This window comes from Lontra canadensis, unplaced genomic scaffold, assembly GCF_010015895.1.
Source record: "Lontra canadensis isolate GAN:19392208 unplaced genomic scaffold, GSC_riverotter_1.0 scaffold95, whole genome shotgun sequence".
In the NCBI taxonomy this organism is placed as follows: domain Eukaryota; kingdom Metazoa; phylum Chordata; class Mammalia; order Carnivora; family Mustelidae; genus Lontra; species Lontra canadensis.
Window position 1 is genome coordinate 2,727,397 of NW_022631089.1, and position 21,487 is coordinate 2,748,883.

Here is a 21,487-nt window from a genome sequence, read left to right on the forward strand (position 1 = left end):
TAAAACAAAAACCTTTTAACAGATTTAGTATTTTCTCAAATAATCCTAATAAAAATATCCAAATGTTGGGAGACGATTCTCCATGGACTTTCTTCATAACGAAAATCACCATTTTCCAGGTGTCATTTCAAGGATGTTTGTAAAGAGAACAGCCTTGGAAGATAGATATCCTGTCTCTCCTCAGGGTAGAGAATAGATGCATTTCCTTAACAAAATAATACACTGCCTCTTTGCAGGTAATATGGGGGCAAGTTTGCTAGCAGCCTGCTTAGAAACTTGAGGGTTTCCTAGGCTTCTGTTTCTTTAGCTCTGATACAAACCCATGGCATATTTGCAGCATCTACCTGGGCCCCTCCACATCCCTTCTATGGGACTTGGGGAGCAAAGGGAACTGATGCACACATACAGGTCATCCTGCCTCTTATACCATAAGTAATATGGGAATTTGACCCAAACCTAGAAATCTTGATTCTTCTGCCGCCATCAGTAAAACTGGGAAGCAAACTTGTCCAGTTACAAATAGGCTGAAATCTCAAAATTTTTATAGTTCTTAAGACCTTACTACAGGGCGCCTGGGTGGCTCAGTGGGTTGGGCCGCTGCCTTCGGCTCAGGTCATGATCTCAGGTTCCTGGGATCGAGTCCCGCATCGGGCTCTCTGCTCGGCAGGGAGCCTGCTTCCCTCTCTCTCTCTCTCTCTCTGCCTGCCTCTCCATCTACTTGTGATCTCTCTCTGTCAAATAAATAAATAAAATCTTTAAAAAAATAATAAAATAAAATAAAAAATAAATAAAATAAAAAAAGACCTTACTACATAAAACTCCACAAGCATATAATATAAAATGACACATATCTTACATATCTTTCTATTGTTGATATATGACGACTTGAGTAAACTGCACAGTTCTGGAATGTAGTAATTTGTGAGCCTTCACTAATGTATACCTACCACATCCTCCACAAAATACAGATGAGTTCTATCACTTCGGCAATTTCTCTCCTATCTTTTTCAACCAACCCTACTGTAGACATTATCAATAATTGTTCTTCTTTCCCCATAAATTAGTTTTGCCCATTCTCTCTCACTCTCTCTCTCTTTTTTTAAAGATTTACTTATTTGAGAGAAAGAGTGTGAGCACAAGCAGGAAGGAGGGGGGAGAGAGAATCTCAAGCTGAGATCCACAGAGCATGGAGCCTGACATGAGACTTGGTCTCAGGACACTGAGGTTATGACCTGAGCTGAAGAGTGAGATGCTTAACAGACTGAGGCACCCAGGAGTCCCTTGTTTTGCCTGTTCTTAAAGTTCATTTGTGTTAAAACATTTCGTGTGGGTTCTTTGCGGTCTACTGCTACTTCTCAAAATAATGGTCCCCAAAGTCATCCATATTGTTGTGTAAATTATATTTTGCTATTAATCGGTAAGTAGAATTTCATTACATTTATTTGTACAATTTCTTACCCATTCTTATCTGTTGATAGATACCTGTATTTTTTCCAGTTTTTAGTTCTTATGAATAAAACTACACCAAATATTCATGCATAAGTTTCTTTATGAACATATGTTGGGTAAATATCTAAAAGTGTAATGATAGATCACATGGAGTGTTATAAAATAGGTATATGGCATACATTTAGATTTTAAAGAAATCGTCAACTAGATTGCCAAAGTGGCTCTGCTATTTTTTCTCCTACCAGCAAAATATGAAAGTTCTAGTTACTCTTCATTGTCTCCAACATTTTGGCTTTTCAATTATAGCCATCTTAGTGGGTGTTAAGTGGTACCTCATTGTGGTTTTATTTTACATTTCCCTGATAAGAAACAATGTTGAGTAACTTTTCATGTGCCTACTAATTATTGGTATATACTCTTTTATGAAGTGTCTGACTGAATTTTGCCTGTTAAAAAAAAAAAACTGTGCTATTTATCTTATTATTGATTTGTAGAAATCTTTTATATTCCATTCTTCAGATCCACATGCATATACACATATACATATATGTTATACATAAATATATAGATGTAAATTTTATGTATAATGTATAAATGTAAATTTACAGATGTTAAATACTTTTGTATGCATATATTATATGTATATATATGTGTATTAAATACTTCTATCTAATGGTAAGTTCTGATAAATGGGTTTAATTTTTTATAAAGTTCTATTTATCTTCTTTTTAAATTTTTTTTCAAAGATTTTTTTTATTTATTTGACAGAGAGAGAGATCACAAGTTGGCAGAGAGGCAGGCAGAGAAAGAGGGGGAAGCAGGCTCCCTGCTGAGCAGAGAGCCCCATGTGGGGCTCAATCCCAGAGTTCTGAGGTCATGACCTGAGCTGAAGGCAGAGACTTAACCCTCTGAGCCACCCAGGCGCCCCTCTATTTATCTTTTTAAAATTTTTTGATAAGGACACTATAGGTGTTTAATCCATTCCAAACTAATTTTTTTTTTTTTTAGGGTTTGATGTATGAGTTAAAGTACATTGTTTTTCTTTACATATACTGTTTTTCTTAAAAGATACCCAGTTGTTCTAACACATTTTTTGAAGACTTGCCATTCTCCATTGAATTGCATTGGTGCAATTCAACTGTCTATATATGTGTGTATCTTAACATATTACAGGTCTGTGATATCCCAAAATTGAACTCAGCAGTATTTCCCAGATCTGTTGACATTTATTTGGTGTTTGTGATTTTAATTAAGAATTTAGTTAAAATTTTGTCTGTATCTGAATATAGTATCTATATATATATCAATCCAAAAGCTATTTCTGCATGAAATAAGCAAGTTGATGATGGGTATTAAAGAGGGCAAAGATTGCATGAAGCACTGGGTTATACACAAACAATGAGCCATGGAACACTATATCAAAAACCAATGATGTACTGTATGGTGACTAACATAACTCAATTAAAAAAAAAAAAAGAAAGAAAGAAAAAAGTTTTCCAAATGAAAATTTCAGTTTTGGTCTAACATGTCATGTTCAGATTAGTATCTTGACTGCCTCAAAATATAATGAATATTTTACAAAAGCTGCATATAGACAGCTTCAAAAAGGTGTTTATGATTTATAGACTATTTTTTTAGCCCATATAAGAAATTAACATTAAGACTCATACTTATTGGCTTACTAATTCTCATATCTCTTATTTTTAGTCAAATTTTCACAGGTTCACAGGGCTCTTCAATATAAAACATATTTTTATATACATGTGATATAAGAAACCATTGAAAATGTGAAGTATTAAGATTTTCTATTTCTGTATATATATTTGCCAAAAGAAACACAATTTATAATTCTTCAAAGAACTACAGAGAGCTTTTAAGACTCATTTTAGTACAGCATAGTAATTACTTCCTGAATTAAACCTTTAATGGGTAATGGATTTTTAAAATTGTCTTTTCTCAAACCATTCAGTCCAAAACTTCCTGAAATTTGCAAAATCCTAGAAATATTACTAACGCTAAGGTGTTCATGAAGTTTCATATGTAAAGTCCCTAATAGATACATTTCTATACATCTCTAATAGAAATTTTCCACTACATTTTAGTAATCTACACAACACCACAGGAGATGATAATAGACATGGAAGCCAAACTTAATGTTAATGAACTTTCTATGTTTATTAGACACTTTGGGTAGAGTTTTTGCATGGTGTGCAAGGGAGTGGAAGTACAACTCTAATTGGCCTTAATTGGAGATGCATAATTAATTCTCTTCATACTGTGCTAAAAATCCCAGTGTCTGTTGTTTCAATTGGCCTCTAAATATGAAGGTAAAAAAATTGTGGTACAGTAATAATGTTATTGAAATAAACTTTGTAATATAAAATATTTCTTATAAAATAATCATGGATCTTTTTATATTGATATGTGAATTATTTTTCCTTTCATATGAGACTAACAAATTAATATTTAAGGGTATGTGTTGGAAGGATGATTGCATCAATTCTCCTTATACAAACTAGCAGTTTTAAAAGGCACTTATAAGAGTATAGTATAGTGGAACTTACAAATAAATAAAGTAAAATTAAGGATTGAGATTAAACTTTTAAAAAAATATTAAAATAAACCCATATTAGGGAGAATGTTCAAGTAATATAAATTATTTCAGGATTGATTGACAGTCTTAAATAAATTCATAAAATAATAATTTGGATCCTCTATTTTATTTCTCTCACAAACATTAAATCATGAAAATTTATATTATTTTCATAATGAAATGAGAGAATTTATAAATGCAAAGAAGAAAGTATGATTATGGAAAAGAAACAAAAACAAAACATGATGTTGCAACTATGAAGTCATTTTAATCTTATTTCAAATCCATTTAAATGCATTTTTAAATCAATAAGGAACTGACTATAATCAGATCACATTATGCTGTAATTGACTCATTGAGTTTAATGTGACTAGAGGTTGTTAAGAGGCATGTCTTGTATATTATTAATTTGAGAGACCAATTTTTGGATGATCTTATTGATGCCTATAGATACTGATGATGCAATGAAGAGTTGGGGGTAGTACTCTTTTTTCCCCTTTGACACTAATTGTAATTAATATCTTTGTCTTTACCTTAAAACAATTATATATATGTTATATTATTATAATTATATATATATTACATATAATATACATATATATCTTTATCTTAAGATAACCAAATTCATCTGTACTTTACCATTAGTTCTCCTTGAAGTTTAAATATAATTGAATTACTGAAGGCAAAAATGCAATTCCCTCTCGTGCTGAATGTTTGTCAATAATTGCATATGTCCTTTGTTTTATCCAACACATTTATTAACATATGATATCAATTTATCAGTGCAGTAATATAAAAGGTTGAAAAATTGCCCAGTATGTTTTATCAATAGAGAGGAACATTTTCATCGATTCAGTCAAAAATGTTTTAATGTTTTGACTATTCTCAATTTCTCACATATGGAAGGATGGTTATGTTTTTTTTTCCTTGCCCAAATTTCCTGGTTAATTGCTTTAACATTATTTAACCTAACAAAAGAAAATACCAATAATTACAAAGTTTAAAGAAAATATGTCCACCATTCTAATTTTTCTATGTGAAAATGGTTCACCCACATGGCTTCTGATGAAATGAGATTGGAAATTGAATTCATTGTACCTATATCAAGTGTACCTATATCATTCCACAGATGATACGAAATAGTTCCAGTATTAAAAAAATGAGAAGACCCTCATTTTTAATATTGGAAAGAAGTGGGATAAAAACCTAAGAGAGTGAAATTTTGTTCCATATAAGGGTGGATGGTGGTTTTATTCACCACTATGTATGGAGTGTATTATGGTGCTGCCTCTTACAATGTGCTCACTAAATATTTGTTGAATGAATGGATGGATGAGTAACGGTTAACAGCTAAATCAAGTCAGTCAGCTTTAGATCTATGTTTCAGTGAATACTAGTTTACTTGAATATATTTATGAAACAATCAGTTTCTTGCTAGCAGTTTCCTTGTTGTTGTTAAAATCAATGCAATCATTTTCTTAATATTTTAAGGCAATTCAATGCAGATTGAGTAGAAAGTGCCAAGCAAATGGTGCTTTTCCTACTTTCACAAAAGATTTCAGAGCAATCTAGTTTTAAATCATGTCCAGCTACAATAATAAATAATATTTGACCCTTCTTGGCCAGGGAAAACAATTGAACTCTTGAGCTAATGGATGAAACAGGTGTTTATACACAATCACAAGAAACTTTTTTGAGTAGCCATTTCTACTACTCTGCACTGCAACCTGTAGTAGATACTGACATTTGACCAGTACAAACACACAAATATAAAGATCGATTTGCCCTGAGTACATTAAAAAAAAAAGTTAAATCTACAGTAGATATTATAGCTAAAATGAAGATATTTATATGTAATTGGGTCTGATTCCTTTATATTTATTGTTTAATCCTATTTTACTAGCCCTCACGCCCAAGATCTTTTTTGATTATAATTCTCAGATCATTCTGTAAGTGCTTTTTACACTAACAGTTTTAAAATGAACTTTCCTCTAATATATTTCTTAACTGATGTGAATTATTTAGTATTTATCTACTACCACATAGATATGCAAATAAAAACATAGAATCCAACAGTTGTGGAATCACTAAGTAGTCATTTAGGTATAAGAAATATTGAAAATACTGGAAGTTTTATCATCAGAGAATAAAAGATCATCTTTTTAAAGTTTAGGCATTGAGAGTCAAAAACCCTCTGTTGTGTTGATGGTTTAATTCAATTTCCTCCAAATATATATATATATATGGAGGAATATATACTCTATCAGTAATAGACATGGAAAATATATGGAATATATATGAATATATATTCCATATATATGGATATGGATATGGAAATATGGAGAATATATATATATATTCAGACTATATATATATATATACATATTTATATAAACTATATATATATATAGTTTTCTTGGATGATTAGACTTTATGTCTTTCTAGCCTAAATAAATATACCCAAATATTCAAGTGTCCAATAATGAGATCAAATAATGCATGCATATGTCGCTTCACAGTTCTTTTCCTGGGCACAGTATCTGAGGCTGTGCTACTCTCCTATGATACTTATTTTCATTATTTCTTTAGCTACCATTCCAGACTGAATTAAGCCACAGTTTGAGCTTTCAGTTTATGCGATGATGATGACACTATTCTGCATATAATGGTCCCTTGTCTCTTTTTTTAGTTGTCTATTACTGATAGAGTATGAATAACAAGATCATAAACATTCCTAATTAAGCCATAAGACATGACAGGTTGTGAATTGTGTTGTAATATTTCACACCTAGTGTGTTGCTAAGCATGAGGCTGAATGAAGGCTCTGAGCCATCAATGCACCTAAGCGTGAATTAACACTGTGCAATTCGTACCCTGGAGTATCTGACTTAGATTATGAAATAGTGAATCTGTTTGGTAATTAAAGAAATAACTTTGTTTTGTGTTTTGTCCTAATTTAATTTTATGCATGCAGGTTAGACAATGTCAATGTATTTTGAAAAAAGATTTTTCAAATAATTTAAGATAAACTTTGGACTATAATACTCTGAAACCAAAGAGAAACACTACTGAAATTTCTTGAATACACTATAGTAAGCTTCTCACTTGTTATATCAATATATTTGTTTTGACAATGACTGACACAATTTTGTGAAAATGGTTTTAAAACCTCTGAGGGTTAGTAACTCTTACCTGATGCCCATTATGATGAAATGCAGTTTGAATGGTTCTGTCTCACCCAACTATTACCTGAATGCTATATGTATGGCAGGTTAAAAAAAAAAAAAAGAGGAAGGTCATGGATGAAAGGAAACACCACAGAAACAAGTGACTTCTCACATATAACATAGCTGGCATTTGAAAAATAATACAGCAGTATATTTTGTGCTACTCAGTACCCCTTATTGTGTATGCATGTACTTTGAAATAAAATCACTGAAGATAAAATAACAGCTATACCATAGAGTTAAGCACCTTATTTTCTAAGTTACTAGGTTTTATATAAATATATAATCTATAAAAGTTGATAAAGTGAACACTTTATTAAGTGTTTATTTGAACACTATTTAATATCATCTTGCTTTTCCTAAGAGTCCCATGGTCACAATAGAATCATAAAAAGTGTACCAAAAATTGTCCTAGATTCCAAAGAATATGATATTAAAAATATGTCATTATTTTTAACAACATAGGTTTTGGTGTGAGATAAAACTCAGTCTGTTTTCATGAATCAGAATCTTTACTTTAGCATAAATGACTTCCTTTAGCATTTCTTTTAAGGCAGATCTAGGGGTGATGAACTCCCTCAGCTTTTGTTTGGTGAAGTTTTTATCTGTCCGGTATTTCTGCAGGACAGCTTTAGTGGTTAAACTGTTCTTGTTTGATAGTTTTTTCTTTCAGTGCTTTGAACCTATCAGCCCACTTTTTCCTGGCCTGCAAGGCGGCTGCTGAGAAATCGGCTGACAGCCTTCATGGGCTTCTTTGTATGAGTTTCTTTTCTCTTTTTGCTATCAAAATCCCTTGTCTTTGATTTTTGAGTTCTATTATGTGTTTGGTTAGTCATTTTGGGACTGAATTTGCATGGAAACCTGTAAGCTTCATGTACCTGTATGTCAATATCTATCTCCAGGTTTAGATAGTTTTCAGCCATTATTTCTTTAAATAGGCTTTCTGTCTCTTTCTTTTTCCTCCTTTTGGCATTCTCATAATGCAAAAATTGTTTGGTTGATGATATCCTATAATCCACATAGGTTTTACCTATGGGGATCACTAGAGATAATTATTGTACTCATTTGGTGGTGCCCTGTCTCCCTGATTATTTGTGTTTCCTACAGTCTTGTGTAGATGGCGCCACATTTGATGGAGCAGTTACCTCTTCTGGACTTTACATACTGGTTTTGGTGGGGAAAGAATCTTCACTCGTGGGGGGCGGGGAGCGCCAGCAGTGTGGATGTGGGAATTCCGGTGGCAGTGAAGGCCCAGGGTGTAGCTGTCATGCAGCTCCATTACCAAAGTCAGCAGGAGCGAGGAATGCGGGGATTCTCAGTGGTCAAGACTGCCGGTATCAGCGATGATGGCTGAGAAGACAGAGTCTTCTCTTTCAAAGACTGGAGGGGGCCTGTTGATCTCTTTTATCCCACAGGGATATTGTGGCTGACGGAGCCCCCATGGCAGCGGGTTCTGGCGTGCGGGCTCACGAGCAGCGGTAGGAACACTGTGTCTGATACATGGTGCCTGTTAGGCAGCCGCCGTCCTGGCAGCTGGAGCACAGGGGCTCACAAAAGGAAAGCAGCTCCAGGGTCCAGGACACTGGCTTGCTCCCCATGTAGTGGCTCAGGTGTCCGAGCAGCTGTATAGCAGAGTGATAGAGCCATGGTTCTGAGGTGTGGGGTGTGTGCATGGTTTGGAGAAAGACTGGCTGCAGTGATCCCGGATAGTGCAATAGCACTCCTTCCGAGGGGGCCACAGCAGCTTTCCCTCTTCACGTGTCTATAGCAGCAAAGGTTGCTGGTTACCTCCGTGGCAAAAACTGCCTGTGTCCTCTGTGGAGCAGGCTGCAGGGATCCATCATAAACACTATGGGTCCTCCACTATGAAAGCTGTGGGGTTGGTGGCTTATTTTTGTCCATAGATTGAAACAGAATATATTGCCTATATATCAGGAAACCTTACACACACAAGTGAGAGTACATGTATTAGAGCCATGACTCGAGGAATAGAAATAGAAAGTGTAATTTTATTTGAGTAGTAGAATCAACAGAATTAGTCATTTATAAATGTATCAAATAGTAAAATTAAACTAAATTTTGAGAATAGTCTTTTCCTTAGTTTATTGTGGGTCTATTACCAAAAATAATTGTCAGAAGGTAGACCTAATTTGTAGGTGTGTGAATAATTTTATTATTTTGATTTTGACCTAACAGAACTCAGGTGAACCTATCAAGCAGTCAAGTAGAAAATTAAGTATTTGTAATTGTTACTATTATTGTTATTGTATAGTATAGTATTGTATGTATATATTGTATATTGTATATATTGTACAGTATTGTGTGTATATATATTATATACATTATATACTATATATGTGTATATATTATATCCAATAACATTGTGTGTATATATACACAATATAAATTGTATATATTGTATAGTACTGCATATTGTATAGTATTGTAATTATTACTATTATTACTAGAACAGAATGCTGAGTATGAAGAGCCTATATTTTATGCCTAAGGTCACATGACCAGTGAGTCATGTATTAAACCTATCCTAACTCTAAAACTTAACGTTTTCCCCATAAAGTCTTTGAATATTCCCTATCTGAAAGATCAGCTAGATGGATAAATTTTATTTTGCTGCGTAAGACACAAAGCTAAAGATCATCCCTGATTTTAGTTTGAGAATATCCAAAATATAAGCATTTTAACTCTTTTATTATTATTAATTATAATTAATATTATTTCTACCCTTTACACTTCTAGTTATAATAAAACACATTAGTCTTTCTCAACTGGACAATTGCAAAAACAGTGTAGTCACTTACCAGCCACATGGCTGGATCCCCTATTGCAGTGTTACTCAAAAGTGTGGGCCACGGACTAATTTAAATTGTTAATTTAGAATAAAGTTAAATTTCCAGTCCAGAAATATTTTGTTATGTGTCTACATTAGATAATTACTTAAATTGAAGATATAAAATTTGAAATTTTATAGTAATCTGATAGAATGATCCTATGTCCATTGACTCTAATAATAAAAATTAAGGGCTTATAGTTTATTATCACTTCAATTTCACTTTTCTAGTAACTTCACTTCTATTGTATTTTATACAAGTATTGGTCCATGACAAATTGGGGGAAAAACACTGATTCTTCATTACAATAGCTTCAGAAGCACCAACCTTATACTCAATGATTCTTGTGCTCTTATCTGAGACTCAGTTATTTCTAAAAGGAAGCCCAATAGTCCATTATGTCCATGCTCTTGTCTGTCTCTCCCTATTTTTATATTATGACATTTTGATGTTATAATACTTTATATTATGACATCTTTAGGAATTAGAGTGACATAACTCATAACTCTAACACCAGGCCACTTAGAATTTCCACTATAAACCTCTACATTTATGTTACTTATGCTAGCTCTGTTATTTGAATGTCCTTTCTCCAAAATGCCTATCCCATCACTAATTCAATTGGTTTACTTTCTCCAACTCAATATGTGGGCAGTGACACTTGTTCTTATAGCCCTATCATGACTCTATAGAGTATTAATTGTGATTTGTATTTTCTCCCAAATACCTTTTAAAAAAGGTATTTTAAAATTTACTTAATCCATTTTTTTGTTATATTTGCTTTTTTTTCCCCAAATAAAACATTTATTTTCCAAATAAGACATGAAGGAAGAGATTGTATCTTACTGATGTTAATGTGTCCACTGCCTAACGTAATTATTTAGAATACAAGGTTTGAAAGTAAAAACAACACATCAGGAGGAGGATGAGATGAGAATAGAAAATTATTAGAAGTTAATAGTTAATATTGTTGCATAATAAACCACTTCAAATTTAATGGGTTACACTTAAATCATTATTTTTAAAGATTTTATGGATCAGAAGTATGGGCAGGGTTTGACATGAAAGCAATTTATTTAAAATAAACGCAGAAGATTTTGCTTCTCATTTCATTATCTGAGGTTGGTCATTGGTATTCCATTGGTGGTTGGGTTAATTTGAATGGTGTAACATGGGTTTGCTGACCTGTTTCATGCATAAGCAGAGATGACTAAAAGGTTGAAAATATCATACCTGGAAATATTAAACCCAGTGGTAGTTTCAGGATAGTTGGACTTCTTACATGTCAACTAGATTTGCTCAGAGTGATGTTTCAACAGAACAAAGTTAAAACTGATAGCCTCTTTTGACCTAGCCTTGGAAGATATATAGCTTTCTTCCCACATACTCTGTTGGTCAAAACAGTTATAAGCTTGTCTAGATTGAAAGAGGAGGAAATTAAATTCTACCTCCCGATGGTGAAATAAATGACAGATTCATACTGAAAAAAGAACACTGGGATGGGAGATGTTGGTATCTCTTGAAAATACAATCTGTTAACCTGGAAATATGTGAGATTGCCAAAGTAAACTAGGAAAAATAGAAGGCTGATGTCTTAATTTTGAAAATGCATTCATTTATCAGATAGCAAGAAAAGGGGAACTCATGAGTCAGACATAAGAAAAGTGAATAAGTTAGGAAGAAAATTCGGAAATTTAATGAAATGGAAAATGAGAGAGGCCACTAAGAGTAAACAATTATGCAGAGGTATTTAGGAGGAGAAAACTATCATGATTATTTAATTAAGGAGATCAGACATCTGATAATAGCCTCATGGTAGGTATGGTAATAGATTCTTGAAAGAGAGAAAATCTTAATTTTATAGAATTATAAATGCCAGATTCTATTCTCAATTACTCCTCTTACCAGCTATATGATATTGGGCAAAATACTTTAATGTCTGTGCAATGTGCTCTCATCCCTCATTGGCTTGTTATGAACATTAACATATGTCATACATGCTTCAAACAATGCCTGGAAAATCTTGTGCTTGTTAAATTAATATATTTTAGAAGATTTTTAGTTCAGGCAGTTGTATTCACTTCTTGGACCCACCCTGTCAGAGTAGGAGTTTGGATGTAACAAAACAAGATTTTTAATCCCCAGGAGTCCAAGGAGTTCCTATGCTCTTACTTCAATAGTATCTCAAGGAAACCTCTGTCCCCATCTCTGAAAACGAATCATGCGTATATCACAATGGTATAATACAGCCTATTGGAAAAATGGTTGACTTTTCTATGATATGAAGGTAAAGGGAATAAGTAAGCCTTTTTTTTTTAATGCTCATTCATAGCTCAAAGAGCATGTCACCTCCATCCATCCATCAAGTAGTTTTGAGACATCTGCTCTTTTGGGGGGTATCAATTATACCTTGTTACCTAACACGAGAGTGAATTTATCCTATACCCAAACATACCCTCTTCTCTATCCCATACGCAACTACGTTGTGCACTGTTTCAACAAGTTATTATTTATTTGCTATAACAAATGCATTAGTAGAAAATTTGGCATAATCACCCAGGTTGTACTTTTCATTAATACTAATCTTGCATAAACCCTTCCACCTAAGAAGGTAAGTAGCAATGACCAGGTCAAATTTAGGAAAACACAGTTCCATAAAAGAAGGCCAAGATTTTTCTGGGTATATCCCATACATTATGATTTAATTTAACTGCCACTCAACAGTACAACTGCAAAAATAAAAGTGACATTGGTTTATTTCTCTTGTGTTTGATTATTAAGCAGGATAGAGAAAACAGTGGACATGACAAAAACACTGGAGGTTTTGACTAAAGCAAAAGCCATACAGTACAGTTATGTGTAGTAAGGTGATGGTTGCTCAAGTGTAGGGTTCAGACTGGCAACATCAGCATCACCTGGAAATTCGTTAAAAATGCAATTCTTAGTCTCCACCCTGGGGGTCCAGCAATTTGTGTTTTACTAAAAAGCCCTTCAGGTGATACTGATTAAATGTAGGAAGGGAAGTTTTGACTTGACTATGGAGCCACCTACAGACATTTTCACAACATATTACAAATATAATGTGCATGAAATTTATACTTCTTTGAATCAGGTGTGCATAGAAAGACCTATCTTCACATCTCTTTAGGTACAGATGATAGGACTAAGTTTTAATTGATTGCAGGACAGTTACTATTCTCCATTAAAGAAAGATAAACCTCATGTTATTCCATTTGGAACTGAGTTACTTTTGTCATAACTCCTTATTCAATCAAGCCCCTCAAATTTCTCTCCCTTCATCTTTATATTTTATTTCTCCTTAGAGTTTGTGGGCTTACATATGTTCTTTAATTCAAGGATGAAAGGACAGAGAAGCCTCATAGCTATTCTCTGTCTATACTGACCCCTGAGTGGGGGGATCTTCAAAGCTGTGTACGTCAATCATTATTGATACCTTGGACTTGCTGTGTTCTCAGATTGCCAGCTCCACATACTCTACCTCGACCTTATCTTTCTTCCAGAGTACTTAAGGGGCTCTTTTTAATCTAACCCACATTTTTATCCCTCAGAGGAGATGGAAGATTTAGAGAGGCTTCTTTACTGCACTGTGGTGTGCTGGACTCTGCAGGTTGTCCAAAGGGGTGAGATTTGTCTGAGCAATTCTGTTATTCTTCCTCTCTGACAATGTGCAGAATGAAGCACTATTCTTGGTAGTACTAGTAGGCTAGGCAACCCTAGCCTCTAAAAATTGACTGTTTTTTTATTGCTTCCTTTTGGTTAGGAGGGAATTAGCTCAAGGGCTAAACCATTGGGTCCCTTCTCAAGAATATACCTCACATAGATTCTTCAGGTCTTCCTCCTGCCAGCTCCTAGACTAGGGAAGGGATTAACTCCAAAATCAATTTGTGTAATTCCCCTGTCCTTTGTCTACAGCATAACCTCTGAGTACCTGATCCTTAACAAATTTGTGTGCCAACCTTGTACAAGGGCCATGCTAATCTTCTCTGTACCCTTCCAATTTTAGTATATGTGCTACTGAAGGGAGCACTACACCTGATCCTTCAACTTATAATATTTAACAGGTGTACCTAAGCTTTTGGAACTGCCTTCGATGTACCCTAGCCTTATCTTTGAAGTTTTTTAGACTTAACAATTGCAGCTTTTTAAATTTTTATTATTTTTTTAAGGATTTTATTTATTTATTTGACAGACAGAGATCACAAGTAGGCAGAGAAGCAGGCAGAGTGAGAGAGGAGGAAGCAGGCTCCCTGGTGAGCAGAGAGCCCGATGTGGGGCTTGATCCCAGGATCCTGGGATCATGACCTGAGCTGAAGGCAGAAGCTTTAACCCGCTGAGCCACCCAGGCACCCCAATTGCAGCTTTTTTAAAAAAAGATTTTATTCATTCATTTTGTGTGTGTGTGTGTGAGAGAGAGAGAGAGAGAGAGAGAGAGAGATGAAGCAGGGATTTGGGGAGGGGCAGAGGAAAAGGGAGAAGCTGTCTCTAGCTGAGCAGGGAGCTGGAGGTGCTACATGGGGCTGGATCCCAGAACACTGAGATCATGACCTGAGCTAAAGGCAGACACTTCGACTGAGCCACCCAGGTACCCCTCAGCTTTTTTTTGATATAGAACCCATGTTATCTAATAAGTACATAAATTAAATGGTTAGATTTTACAATATTAAACATTGCCTGTAAAACTATTTTCTCCACATTGGATTTCAAAAATAATGTATAAAGAAAATCCATTGACTTTTTTATTCTAAGGGTGTTCATCCAACCTTTGAGACAATGAATGCCATGGACTTAACTAGCATCAAGGACTGTTGTGAAGAAAATGCCTGAAAACTGTTAAAATCTTTAAAGGTGGTTGCAGAAGCAACTCTGGTTGAAGAGCAGAAAATAAGCAACAATACATTTATTTATTTAATTATTTAACACAACACATATTGAATTGAAGAGACCATCTTTAAGTACTGGTTTTGGAAACTAGAACAATGAACAAAATTAACACTGAACAAAAATTAAAACAAGTGGGGTGCCTGGGTGGCTCAGTGGGTTAAAGCCTCTGCCTTCGGCTCAGGTCATGATCCAAGGGTCCTGGAATGGAGCCCTGCATCGGGCTCTATGCTCGGCCGGGAGCCTGTTTCCTCCTCTCTCTCTCTCTATGCCTGCTTCTCTGCCTACTTGTGATCTCCGTCTGTCAAATAAATAAATAAAATCTTTAAAAAAATTAAAATAAATAAGAATCATTGTCCATATGTAGCTTTCAACTTAATCTGAATTAAAGAACGTTGCCTCTTTGTGTCACTGGGCAGTCATCACTCTTAACTTCTAAAGGTCTTTAAAACATGTTTTTGAGCATACTTAAAGGAGGCAGATTTGTTTTAGTCATTGCTTTATTAGTTTTCTCCGTGTAGAAATACATATTTCAATTGGAAAACCAGGCCTTGGTTAGTCTTAACTCTTTGATAAGATTGTACAGATACGCCACAATACAATCTGTGAATGTAATTTATATGTATCTTTTGATTTATAATAGGGACTACATATAGTCCAGTGTTTGAAAATCTATTAACTATATCTATTAACAATGTTATGGGAGAATTTAGATAATTTAGAATCCTCATGTTTTTCAATCATGAATAAAATACTGTCATAAGAAAAAAAATAACTACTTATTGTATTATGTTACCTTCATTGTTATGAAAGTGGTTATGTCTAAGAAAAAATGGTGGAGAAAGCATAAATTATATGATTCTATGTCATCTAGAAATATAAATTGTATATTAAATTATAAATGTCTTATCTTCTTAAATTTTTGAATCATAGTGAATACCAATAAAGATTCAAAGATTTAAAGATTAAATCTTACTAGTAAAAATATTCTTATCTAAACAGACTTGAAACATATCTTTCACTTTTACAAAAAATGTTTTTCTATCTAAATACTATTATATATTTATTTCCTATAAGCGATAAGCTATTTTCTAGTATTTCTAGTAAATATTTTCATTATTTACTTCAAAAACAGCTAATATTCCATTCAATTTAGGAAAAATTGGAATTTACCTCATTGCAAAGTTTAAAATACTTATTTTAATATTCCATTCAATTTAGGAAAAATTGGAATTTACCTCATTGCAAAGTTTAAAATACTTGTTTTAATGCCAAGCATTTGCTATATTTCAAAGCCTAATTTCAAAGTGTGTATTGAGAGGAGAAATAAAACAAACTGTATATTTTGCTAATGGTGCAAACTAGTCTGAATGAACAGACAGGCTGGAAATAGAAAAGTCGATGGAGTAATCAATAAACTCAAAGAAGGATGAAATAGAGGATACACAAGTCCCATGATTAGTAAGCTGACAACAGTTCATAGCAGCACCCCCCCACAAAATACAATCTATTTCTCTAATATTCAGTGAAGGAATTAATCTGGAAACTGAATATAAATTCACTCTCAATCTAATAGGTACATGATTGGAAAAATAGAATTAAATATATAATCATATTTAAAAATTGTGTCCAGGTGCAAGATGTTATTTGAATTCATTATTGTTATCTTTGTTATTTTAAAATATATGTTATTTTATGAATAAATACTTCAAGTAATTTAGCACTTTGAAATTTCTACTCCTTGTGCTCAATTAAACTTTAAAATAAAGACTCTTAAATATCCTTTCTATATGGCACCACTGTGATTTTCCCTCTTTTAATTTTATAGCTATAGATATTTGAACTTAACAAAGAACAAAAATGATTTCAATTGTAAAGTCAAGAAATCGGGAGATAATTTCTAATGAGTTTAATATGTTTTGATCAAATCCCAGATATATATTAAATCTATTCTCAAGAAGACCAGCGTCATATAATTAAACACCATTTTGTCCAATAAAATATATTTGAGTTGAGATCACATATTTTTGCAAATTTAAATGCAAAACAGAGAAAATTATAATAGTTAACTCATAAAATCTAATTATACTTAAATCACATGGCTCTGTTTGTATGTACATTTCTGTATTCTTTGCCCACTTAATTTCTTCTTACTCTTTTCTCTATGGATTTATTCCTTTAAAAGAAGAATCAGAGGGCACCTGGGTGGCTCAGTGGGTTAAGCCTCTGCCTTCGGCTCAGGTCATGATCTCAGGGTCCTGAGATCGAGCCCCGCATCGGGCTCTCTGCTCAGCGGGGATCCTGCTTCCCCCTCTCTCTGCCTGCCTCTTTGCCAACTTGTGATCTCTCTCTGTCAAATAAATGAATAAAATCTTTAAAAAAAAAGGAATCAGAAAGGACTGATGGCTAAAGAGTATTTAATTCAACAATAAATATATTTCATATGAATGTCAGCACTGGAAAGAACCAGCAATGAGGGATATTCCTATTCCACACATTCATCCTTCTCTCTTTCTATAATACACTACCCTGGGAAATGTTTCGAGCCTCACCTTTTCTTCTTTTTTCCTCTTTTGCTAATCAAAATATATTTAGAGGAAATTATATTTTTATCAGTCCTTTATGCATAAATATACAGTGTGTCAAGGTTACATGTAACAGCCTGTCACTCTGCTCAAAAAGATAAAAATCCAGTCACACAGGTGAGAGAGAGACATTTCTGTGTAGAAGTTTCTTTACTTTAGCAACAACTTAATCTATCAGTGCACAATTTCCGGTAACCTGATAGTCTACCCAAATAAAATCAGTGAGCCAAAATCAGTGTCTACCATTGTAGTGCACATTGTTTTGGCCTCTCTGGCATTTGCTCCTCCCTACTTTGTTCCTACCAAATACTCATTTTATGTCAGCATCTTCCAATGCCACTGAACTGCACATATCTGGCAAAACTTCTCCAATACCCTGATCCTGCCCTTAAGGAGTAAATGTGGTTCATTAAGCCATTTGGTGCATGGAGCACGTGACCAAGAAGTGACCACTTTGAAGGGAAAGACTCCTATCCAACACTTGAGAAGAGAGGGTTTTCACTTTCTCTGGATGGGATCCAGGACGCAGCATGTTTCGGTTTCTCTGCTTGACATCATATGGCAATGAGGGAATTATCTTAGGGGAAAGGCATGTGTTGATTAAATAGCCGGAGAGAAAGAAAGAAAAAAAAATTGGGTTGCTTTCCTACCTAATGCTATGTCAAAAAATAATACACTATATTTTGGTTATTGTTTACATTTTTAAAGTTTGATTTACAGTTCCTATTACTTGCAGCCGATAGCAAGAGCCATGATGGCTCTCGATACGTAAACGTTCAACATCCCTGTTTTAAGTTAACAACTTAGTTTCCAAAGCAATCAGACTAACCTTCCAACATGACTTTCTTACCAAAATAGATTTTAGATTTTATGTATATCTATTTTTTCTAGTTTTTGTGGTGTAAGGTAATAGTTGGTGTTGATTTGAACAATTGTTTTATGTCAGGCACAAGTGTGAACAGTAACTAAACTAACCTACTTAATTTTTACAAAATAATAAGGAGATGCTTCTATTCTCCCACCACTTTCAGAGGAGATGACCCCAAGGAACAGAGTGATTGGGTGAGTTTATTAAGTGGCAGCTCCAAGATTCAACCCAGCCTATCCGAATTAAAAAATCTATTCCTCGTATATCTCTTAAAACAAGAATACTCCATAAAAAATGTGCAATAATTCCCTGAAAAATTAATATTATGATGGATGGTATTTCACTCTGATAAAGTCTATGTTTCTAATAATGCTGACTGTAGCTTATTTCTGCATTTGTTTCACTGAATAAGAACAGATGCAAGTGATGAAAGAAAGCAAAACACTAGTGTTTACTCTCACGGTCTTCCCCCATCTAATCTCCTTTTCTGTTGTCACAGTATTTTTCACTTCATTAATTTTGGCTGCATAGTTCTAACTTTATTTTCTGGTAAATTCATGATACTATACTTCTCTTATTTGGTACATATTGGGTAGAAAGAGAAATCAAAGTTAGAAAGATAATAAGATTCCTTCTAGATTCTAGATAGAAAAGGGAAAACAATAATTAGAATGTAATCAAGAGAGAAACTGGTCAACATTACATACATATGTTGCACAGAAATAAAGAACATTTTGTAAGTGTTTCTTGACTCCCAATGAGAGAGAATTTAAATAATCTTTCTAAAAATGAGGATAAATCATAACTTGTAACAGTTTTCCTGAATCCATGACCCTGTGTCATTTTAATCTTGAATTTTGGAGCATTTAACGCCACTTTATGCTTTCATCTTTCCAAGATTTAGATTTCTGCTTAAAAAAAAAGTTATAACAAAGAACTAGATTATTCATTACATCTACTTTGATTGCTCCCACTGTGACCCTGTAGCATAGTACCAGGAAGTGGGTAAATCACTTGTGGTTAACTCCTTACCTGTCCCTCATTTCTTGTATCTAGGTTCCTTGGTACTTGTTTGCAAGAACTTACCTGGGTCAAAGCCCAATTTCCCAAAATTGACACTTAATTCTTAATTAAATTGTTATTAATTATAATACAACCTTATTTTTTTTTAAATTTGTCAAACATCTGTGTCCTATAACTGTCTGTCCCTCACATTTGTGGCCAGACTGTTTCTGAAGCTGTACTCTAGGTGTCCACTGGGATCTTTCCTAATCCTCTCGCTACATGTCTTTGAAAGTAACAGCTAAGCAACCTGAGCTTTATCCTTCTGACTGCTGCTTGAAATTCCATTGGTATGGATTTCTGATCTGTTAGAACCATTATAAAACTTATAGGAAAAAATGCTTGAAAATTACCCAAAATAAAATTTAATCTCTTCTTAGTCATAGTTCATATTACCTGCTTTACTTTTCATACTTAATTATTAGATTACTCTTTCCCATGTTTCACCTGTTTCTAATATGTAAAATATGTAGATATACTAATTTAGTAAGATGCACAATTGTACAATTGTTGACTATAGTGAGAAGATATCTCTACATTATGCAGTGATGCATTCCACTATACATTTCCTGAATAACCATAATTAAAAAAAAAAAAAAAACAAGAAAAGACTTTGATTTATTTCTGTTCAAATATTTTTTAACAGTTGTTGAGCTACTACTATACTATATTTTGGGCACTATGTATACACTAGGGATACAAAGATGATTAAGAGAATGCCCATGCTAAAACAAATTTACACCGAGTGGTACCCTTAAGTTTTTGAAGGAGAGGACAAGCAAAAAAGCATCTGTCTAAGCAAAGACACAAAGGTACAAACAGTTGGTGATTGTGCCGTAGAAGATTAACTCAGCAGGTCTTGGCTGTCCAATACTGTACATTCTGAAGAAAGTTTTGGCCTTTGTCTAGTTTCTGGGAGATAATCTCTAAACCTTTGGATTATCCTGCCTATTAAAAATGTCTGTTCCCTTCCTCCCTTCCTTCTTTCAGTCTTTCTGTTCTTCCAAAAACAAAAAAATAGGACTTCTAGTTTCCATTTCTACATGTAAGGAACTTGGATGTTGCCATTGTCCACTGTCCCGCCAACACTCAAAAATTGAACAGACCGAAAATTCAACAACTCTTCTTGAATCTATAAGGGAGGACATTGGGAAAACTGCTGCCTCTAAAAGTGGAGAGATGGTGAATTTAGAGGTCATGGCTTACCAGAAAAGAAACTTGGAGCAAAAAATGCTGTGGAACCAGTGCTGGGATAGAAAAATCTGGACTGCAATTGACAGATTGCCAGACTCTCAGTGTGCACAGTTCTGTAAGTAAAAATTTCCAGGGGGACAAAGTCATAGGGAGGCCCCCCACACTTTTCTGAGTTTTATCTCCAGGAGCTTATGTAGATTTTCACAATAAATATTGAATAAAATTCCCCTCTTGCTTCAAGGAGGGAGTTGGGGGGAAAGGATGCATCTTAAAATAGCTAGAACACTTTTTTTTTTTTTTTTTTTTCCCTCAACAAGGCCTACCCTCAGAAGGACCTAGTTAACCTAAGCCTAACCTTCTGGGATATTATCTGAGCCTAAATGACCTGGTGAAAGGAAATACCCAACTCTAGTCCACTCTGGCCAATACTGTCTCCAAAGCTGAGTTTTATGAAACCTTTGGTAAAGGTTCTAATTCGGATTTCATGAAGTCTTGTAAGGCTTGAAATATAATTTAGAGTTATTGTGAGACATTCTTATTTTGAAATTAGTTTTTAGAAATAACACAAAATCTTGTTAAAGAAGCATATATATTACTACATTATGAATTTATTTTTTCAGCATTTTATAAATTATATTTAAATAAAATTACTTCTATAATAATTCTCTGTATTATTTATTTTAACTTCAAAATACTATTCTCAGAAGGGATCAACTGGTTTTACCAGACTGCCAAAGGGGTCCACAGCATAAAAAAGATTA

At 33.9% G+C, this 21,487-nt stretch overlaps 1 non-coding gene and 1 pseudogene across 1 annotated transcript; one reads left to right on the top strand and one right to left on the bottom strand.

The window, feature by feature from the left end:
* The first annotated feature begins 8,386 nt into the window (after positions 1-8,386).
* LOC116854826 overlaps positions 8,387-21,487 on the top strand; it is a 51,271-nt pseudogene continuing 38,170 nt past the window's right edge.
* On the bottom strand, positions 14,060-14,166 carry LOC116854839. The gene has a single exon (XR_004380228.1). It is a non-coding gene; the product is annotated as a U6 spliceosomal RNA (small nuclear RNA).